This window comes from Mobula birostris, chromosome 2 (genome assembly GCF_030028105.1).
Source record: "Mobula birostris isolate sMobBir1 chromosome 2, sMobBir1.hap1, whole genome shotgun sequence".
Classification (NCBI taxonomy): Eukaryota; Metazoa; Chordata; class Chondrichthyes; order Myliobatiformes; family Myliobatidae; genus Mobula; species Mobula birostris.
Window position 1 is genome coordinate 225,325,094 of NC_092371.1, and position 6,937 is coordinate 225,332,030.

A 6,937-nucleotide genomic window follows, 5' to 3' on the forward strand; every position below is an offset into this window, starting at 1 on the left:
CAGCAAAAAAAAGTGAAGACGGTCCATTGCTTCATCATTTTTTATGGAAAATCTGCTTCAAATAACTACAAGGTTCTAAGGTAAGTGTTACTTTGCATTTCTTTATTTGAATATTTTAAATAGTTTAGTTTAATTATAACTTTTAACCTTTAAACATTAAAGTTATTAAAACATTATAAGATATTTCAAAACTAAGTGTTTGATAGCTCTAATAACTGGTTACGCCGACATATGTAGCTCAGCAGCTGGCAAATCTTTTCTCAGCTGATCTATGTGCCATCGTTATTCCAGGACCTTCCCTGTGATGCTGTTTACACCACTGAAGGCTCAGTTGGTCAAACTGGGTTTAATAGGAGCCAGCTTCATTCTACAAGTTCCTACCAGGCAAATCAAAAGAGAAAACGTTCATTGTTGGTCTGTCATCAGTACAGATGGATTGTATGCTGATCTGACAAGTATCCCTGAAGCCTCTTTGTAATAAGCCATTGGCACAAAAGGTTATAGCGATGATTACTCTTTGCACTCTGTGGAAGACTTTGATTCGTGGATGTAAATCTGATTGGTCAGGGTGGTCTTGGAAAATGCAGCTGATAGTCTTGCTTCATAAATAGTGGAACAGATCCTTCACCCCTTTGGTTTATTAAGTCTAGTTAGAAAAGGATGTTCTGCATTGTCATTTGATTGACATGCATATCCTTTCATAATTTAACCAAGGAAAAATATATCAATCTGAGCTTTGATCTGAGGTGCCAATGGACTTGGGAGTCCTTGTGAGGACACGTGTGTGTGGCCTCCGTCGGTTGTGGTCGACCATTGGTACTGCGCCTTTGGTAGTCACTGAAGCGAAGCTGGAGCGGCCGCTCCACGGCAGAGTTGATATGGAGATCCGTCTGTTGCCCATGCAGTGGGACCCCCTCTCCATGCTGATGACGGGTCCAAAGGAATGACGAAAGTCGGTACGGTTTGGTGCCAGCAGCATCACAGGAGTTGCCGTGCCAGTGCTGGGTACGGCAGTCAGCTGCCTTCGGGACTCCGACTCCGGGGTTTACTCCCAAAGCCTTTCCCGTGAGCGGGTATAGCTGCAAGGTAGCGGAGGTTTGAAGTTGGAGTTTTCCCTCTCCTAGATGGGCTACCATCCGTGGTTAACAAGCCCCATCTGCCCAGAACAACTGGCTTTAAGGCGCCAGTGGCCCACCTTTGCCCCTTCTCCTGTCAGTGAGAACAGCTCTGCTGGGCATAAGAACTATGCCACACGTGAAGGCCAGGAGTTGGACCTGCTTGTCAGAGGTTGTTTGAGGTGCACGCCATGAAGAGCATTTGTTTAGTAGTGGGAGCTCGTCCCCACTACCACCCTTCGGCTATGACTGCCTTTGGAGCTTGTGAGGACTTAGGACTGCCTAAATGTTAATTTGCAGGTTGATTCTGTGGTGAGGAAGGCAAATGTGATGTTAGCATTCATTTCAAGAATATAAAAGCAAGGATCTAATGCTGAGGCTTTATAAAGTGCTGGTGAGACCTCATTTGGAGTATTGTGAGCAGTTTTGAACCACTTATCTAAGAAGGGATGTCCTGACATTGGAGAAAATTCAAAGAAAGTTCACGAAAATGATTCCAGGATTGAACAGCTTGTCATATGAAGAGTGTTTGATGGCTGTGGGCCTGTAATGACTGGAATTCAGAAGAATGAGGAGTGACCTAATTGAAACCTATCAAATGGTGAAAGGCCTTGAAAGAGTAGATGTGGAGAGAATGTTTCTTATGGTACGAGACTCTAAGACAAGCAGACAGCCTCAGAGCATAGAAACATAGAAAATAGGTGCAGGAGTAGGCCATTCAGCCCTTCGGGCCTGCACCGCCACTCAGTACGATCATGGTTGATCATCCAAGAGCAAAGGGGCGTCCTTTCAGAATGGAGATGAGGAGGAATTTCTTTAGCCAGGGAATAGTGAATCTGTTGAATTCATTGCCACAGGCAGCTACGGAGGCCATGTCTTTATGTATACTTAAGGCAGAGGTTGATATTTTTCTTGATTTGTCAGGGAATGAAGGGATACGGGGAAAAGGCAAGAGATTGGGGGTGTGGAAAAATGAATTACCCATGTTGAAAAGGCAAAGTGGACTTGATGGTCCGAATGGCCTAATTCTGCTCCTATATCTTACGGACTTCTGGTTTATACTGTGAAATGCAGTCCGAGGATGTGCTGGGGGCAGTCCGCAACAGTCACCATGCTTCTGGTGCCAACGCAGCAGGCCGACAACTTACTAACCCTAACCTTATCCATACCTAATTGACAAGTACAGAGAGGGAGTGCTGGGGCCGGGGCATGGGTGCGGACATGCCCAGCCCTGAGACACCAGGCAAGGTCATTTGGTTCCATACAATTAGTTTATCGATCATGTAAAATGTCTCTTTGGTGCTTCCTCTTTCCCCCCTCCTTCCTCCTTTCCCAACCATGATTCCCCTCTCCCTGTCCCCTTCCCACTGTCAGTCCAATCAGGTTTATCATCACTCGCATATCTCATGAAGTTCGTTTTAATTTTGCAGGGACAATACAGTGCAATATTTGAAAGTACTACAATACTGTGCAGATGTCTAAGGCACCCTAGCCCCATATATGTGTGTATGATATATAAATATAAAAAATATGACTGGGTTTGTATTCCTTGAAGCGGAGAAGGCCAAAGGGGGACATAATGAGGCTAACAAAATTCTGAGGGACATAAATGGGATAGATAGTATGGATCTTCCCTCATTAGCAAAGAGGTGGGAGGTTTAGAGGGTGTCTGAGCAGGAAGTCTTTTTTTTCACCCTTTGTTATTTGGAATGCACTGCTTGTATGGGTGCTGGAGGCAGGTACTCGTACAACATTTAAGAAGCATCCAGACCAGGGCTTGAATCAGCAAGACAAAGAAGGCAATAAACTAAGTACTGGTAAAGGGGATTAGTATAGCTGATGGCTTGATGGTTGGAATGGACAAGGGGGGGCTTGAAGGGACTGTCCCAGTGCTATATGTTTTACTCTCTACTCTACTGCCTGTTAGGCTGCTGACGTTTAGGGCAGCAATGAAGGTCCTCTATCTCTGGCAGAGTGTTTAGTGCTTCATCGTGTCAGTAGCTCAGTTTTCACTACTGTTAGTCATGCAAGTCTTTGCTATTCCTGTAACAGTTTTGTTTTACCAGTCAGGGTTGTTAGCTCTGAGCTGAATCCCCAAACCTGGAGGGCCACTGGATCACTTAATCTGGCCTCTACACTGTGACCTGTTTGGCATGGGTGACCCTAGCAAGTGCCAAAGCAGAAAGCCCTGACTCCAACCAACATAATTCACCAGGTCATTGAGGCAGGCAAGCCTCCAAACCCTTCAACAAGGTTGTGGTCCTCTTGGAGGTGTATCGTTCTACGACTTTATCTAAACATTTTAAGTTTTCACTCTGTGTACTTGCTTTTAGAGATGGGGAAATGGGTGGCGGGATACCAAAGGAGGTGTAAGGCACTCCTTCCCTCTGCTAGCCTGCAGGTCGCCCTTGGGCAAGGTGCAGCACTTGCTTAGCCCCCTCACCACTCTGATCAGGATCACGTGAAGCCATGGGAACAGCTGGTGGATGGCTGAATGAGCGCTGGTGCAGATCACAAGCCCTGGTTATACAACCACTGATGGCAATTCTGAAGAGAATTGATAATGCTTGGGGTCACCTGTCTTGTAAAGACACTGCCCAGAAGAAGGCAATGGCAAACCACGGGTCTGTAGAAAAATTTGCCAAGAACAGTCATGGTCATGAGACCATGATCAGCTACGTCATACACGGCATATAATGATGATGATACCTAGTGTAACAAAATGTCATATTGCCAAAAAAAAAGGATTTCATTGTGAAAAGCTAATTCATCATTATGTTGGTTAGACTGAAAGTAGACTCTTTGATCAGCAACAATAAATCTTAAATAGTAAAATGTGATAAAATATATTTTAGTGGCCTCGTTGATTCCAAATAATGAAAAAAATGACTTTTCCTGTCAATATAGAAAGAATTAATATACTCAGTCTGCCTAAATCTCCATAACTCCACAGTGGTGGTGGGGGAAGTGGGTGGGGGGCTCAGTAGTGTAGCGGTTAGTGTAACACTATAGCAGCAGTGGGGGGGGGTGGGGGGCTCAGTAGTGTAGTGATTAGTGTAACACTATAGCAGCAGTGGGGGGGTGGGGGCTCAGTAGTGTAGTGGTTAGTGTAACACTATAGCAGCAGTGGGGGGGTGGGGGGCTCAGTAGTGTAGTGGTTAGTGTAACACTATAGCAGCAGTGGGGGGGGTGGGGGGCTCAGTAGTGTAGTGGTTAGTGTAACACTATAGCAGCAGTGGGGGGGTGGGGGCTCAGTAGTGTAGTGGTTAGTGTAACACTATAGCAGCAGTGGGGGGGTGGGGGGCTCAGTAGTGTAGTGGTTAGTGTAACACTATAGCAGCAGTGGGGGGGTGGGGGGCTCAGTAGTGTAGTGGTTAGTGTAACACTATAGCAGCAGCAGTGGCCCTGGTTCCACCACCGTCTGTAAGGAATTTGTACATTCTTTCCATTACCTTGTTCATTTCCTCCAGGTTGCATTTTCTTTCCACATTCCAAAAAACGTATGGGTTAGGTTAACCGGTCAAGCGGATGTAATAGGGCAGTTCGGGTTTGATGGACCAGAAGGGCCCGTTATCTTGCTGTACCTCTAAATTTTAAGAGACATTTAGATAGCACTTGAATGTGAGGAAAATGAAAGAATTTGGTCATTGTGTTGACAGAAGAGATTTGATTACTATTTTAATTGTGGCCTGAAGGGCCTTCTCCTGTACTGCTGCATGTTCTAAATGAAACAGATAACCATACAGGCTTGTTGCCAACTATCTAGTCCCTGAAACCCACTGAAATTGCTTCCCACCTCTTTGGGTGTAACTTCTCAATGGGGCGCCACCCTCTATTGAATGAGCATACTGAACATTGATAACTATCCCAAACTAATTAAATGAATCCCCTTCGTGATTAGGGTTCAGGATGCTGTGTACATATTAATTCTGTTCAGTTGTTATAGATGACCCCAATATATTTTGAGAAATATCTTCAGTGATTTTCAAATGCTTGCATTTATAATCTAAATTAAAACTGTTTATTGCACGACATAATTGCAGTTCACACAATGACCACTTTAGATATCTATCAATTTTTTAAATAATTTTTAAACATTTCCATGGAGCCAAAATGCTTTTAAAAATTTGTGATTTTCTGTCAGAACAAATGACCATATTTGGAGATGACCATCTTTCAGATATTCACTTTCCAGATATTTATTGGCATAAATGTTGAAGATCTTGTTGACAGACATAGTTAATATGTAAATTACAGCATAGGGTGGTGGCCCTTGTATATTTGAGAATTGTGAAGGTTGGTTACTCTTTGTTTTGCAACTGTGGAAGTATATCAGGAGTTCTGTAGTCAGTCCAAATGTTTTCATATATTTCAATACTGGCTTCTTACATAAGTTAAATTTTAATTTATTAATTTAAAAATACTTGGATGCATTGTAAATGCAATAGCTACATTCATTTGCGATCAAGGACCTCTCTTCAGCCTGATGATCTAAAATACTTGATTTATTTAAAGTTGCTTGCACCTAATAACTCAACTCCAGTGAAAGTTAGAGGGCTCCATTGCTCCATTTCAATTTGTCTTGTAAATATTAAATCAGGTTGAGGTTAATTGTATATGTAGATTTCCTTTAGAAGGCTTAATGCACATGATGCTTTGGTGATTAGAGGGTTCTGCTAGTGTGTGGATATAAATGTTTTCAATTGACAGAGATCTACTTTGGTTTATAAGACACAAATCCTCCACATGTAGATATTTAGCAATTCAGTAATTTTAAACTAAGTAGTTGTAAGTACTATATTTATTTAGCATGACCTTGGGTAATTAAACACTCCTGACTAGATTTTTCTTTCCATTTTTCCTCTGTCTGTAATTCTGCTGTAGCCAATTCTGCCTATGATCTGTTTATGTTTCAGAGTATAAACTCTTATTTTCTCTCCAAGAATGTATTCTTGCCTGTTGAGTAGTTCCAACATTTTCTGCTTTTGTTACTTTCCTAGCATATGAAGTTATTGGTTTCATTTCAATTATACCTTTTGGGTCCAACTTCTACTGTATTTCTGCATTTTGCCCAGTTACTTCTCCTTGGTGGCTTTAAGCTTCACAATTTTGTCAGTCACCAATTGACCTTTGCTCCATGACTGACTTGCTAAGTGTTGCCAATAGTTAATGGAATATTATTGTTTTACCTGTCTGTAACATAAGAGGGGAGGATCCTGGTAGTTCCATTGATTTACAGGAAAGTCTCACTTTTAATAATTAAGGAGCTTTAAAAGGATGCTCTTGCAACAGGTATACTGTTGTGTAACTTTACTTTTCTATTTTGCTCCTTGATTTTTAACCAATATTTTGATCACACCCAACGATTATGTTCATCATAAACTGGTTCACTGATGTGTAAACATGAAGCCAAGGACGTAAATAACCTAGGGTCCATCTGTAAATTGGGACTCCTGGGCGTCTTAATATAACTTCTGTTAAGCTATACTTAACTGGTTGTGGCATTTGCAGTAAACTTCACTTGTAAACATTGGCTTGTGTATTTATTACAAACCCATTCGGCAAAGGCAATAGCAAGTGAAGATTGTTGTGTATCAACCAAAAATGTGATGAGTTTCTTGATAACGTCAACTTGTGAATAAAAAGATGTTGTTTGGTAGTTGACCAGAAGTGCTTTTAATAAAGCTATTTTGTTGCCAAAGACCTTGATAACTCAATTCAGGAGCTTATGTCAGTATGAATTTATACTTTACGTGATCACTGCAGGTGGTATCTGAAGCACGAAGACACTTGGGCTGATGTATGTGGCCCAAGGATTAACA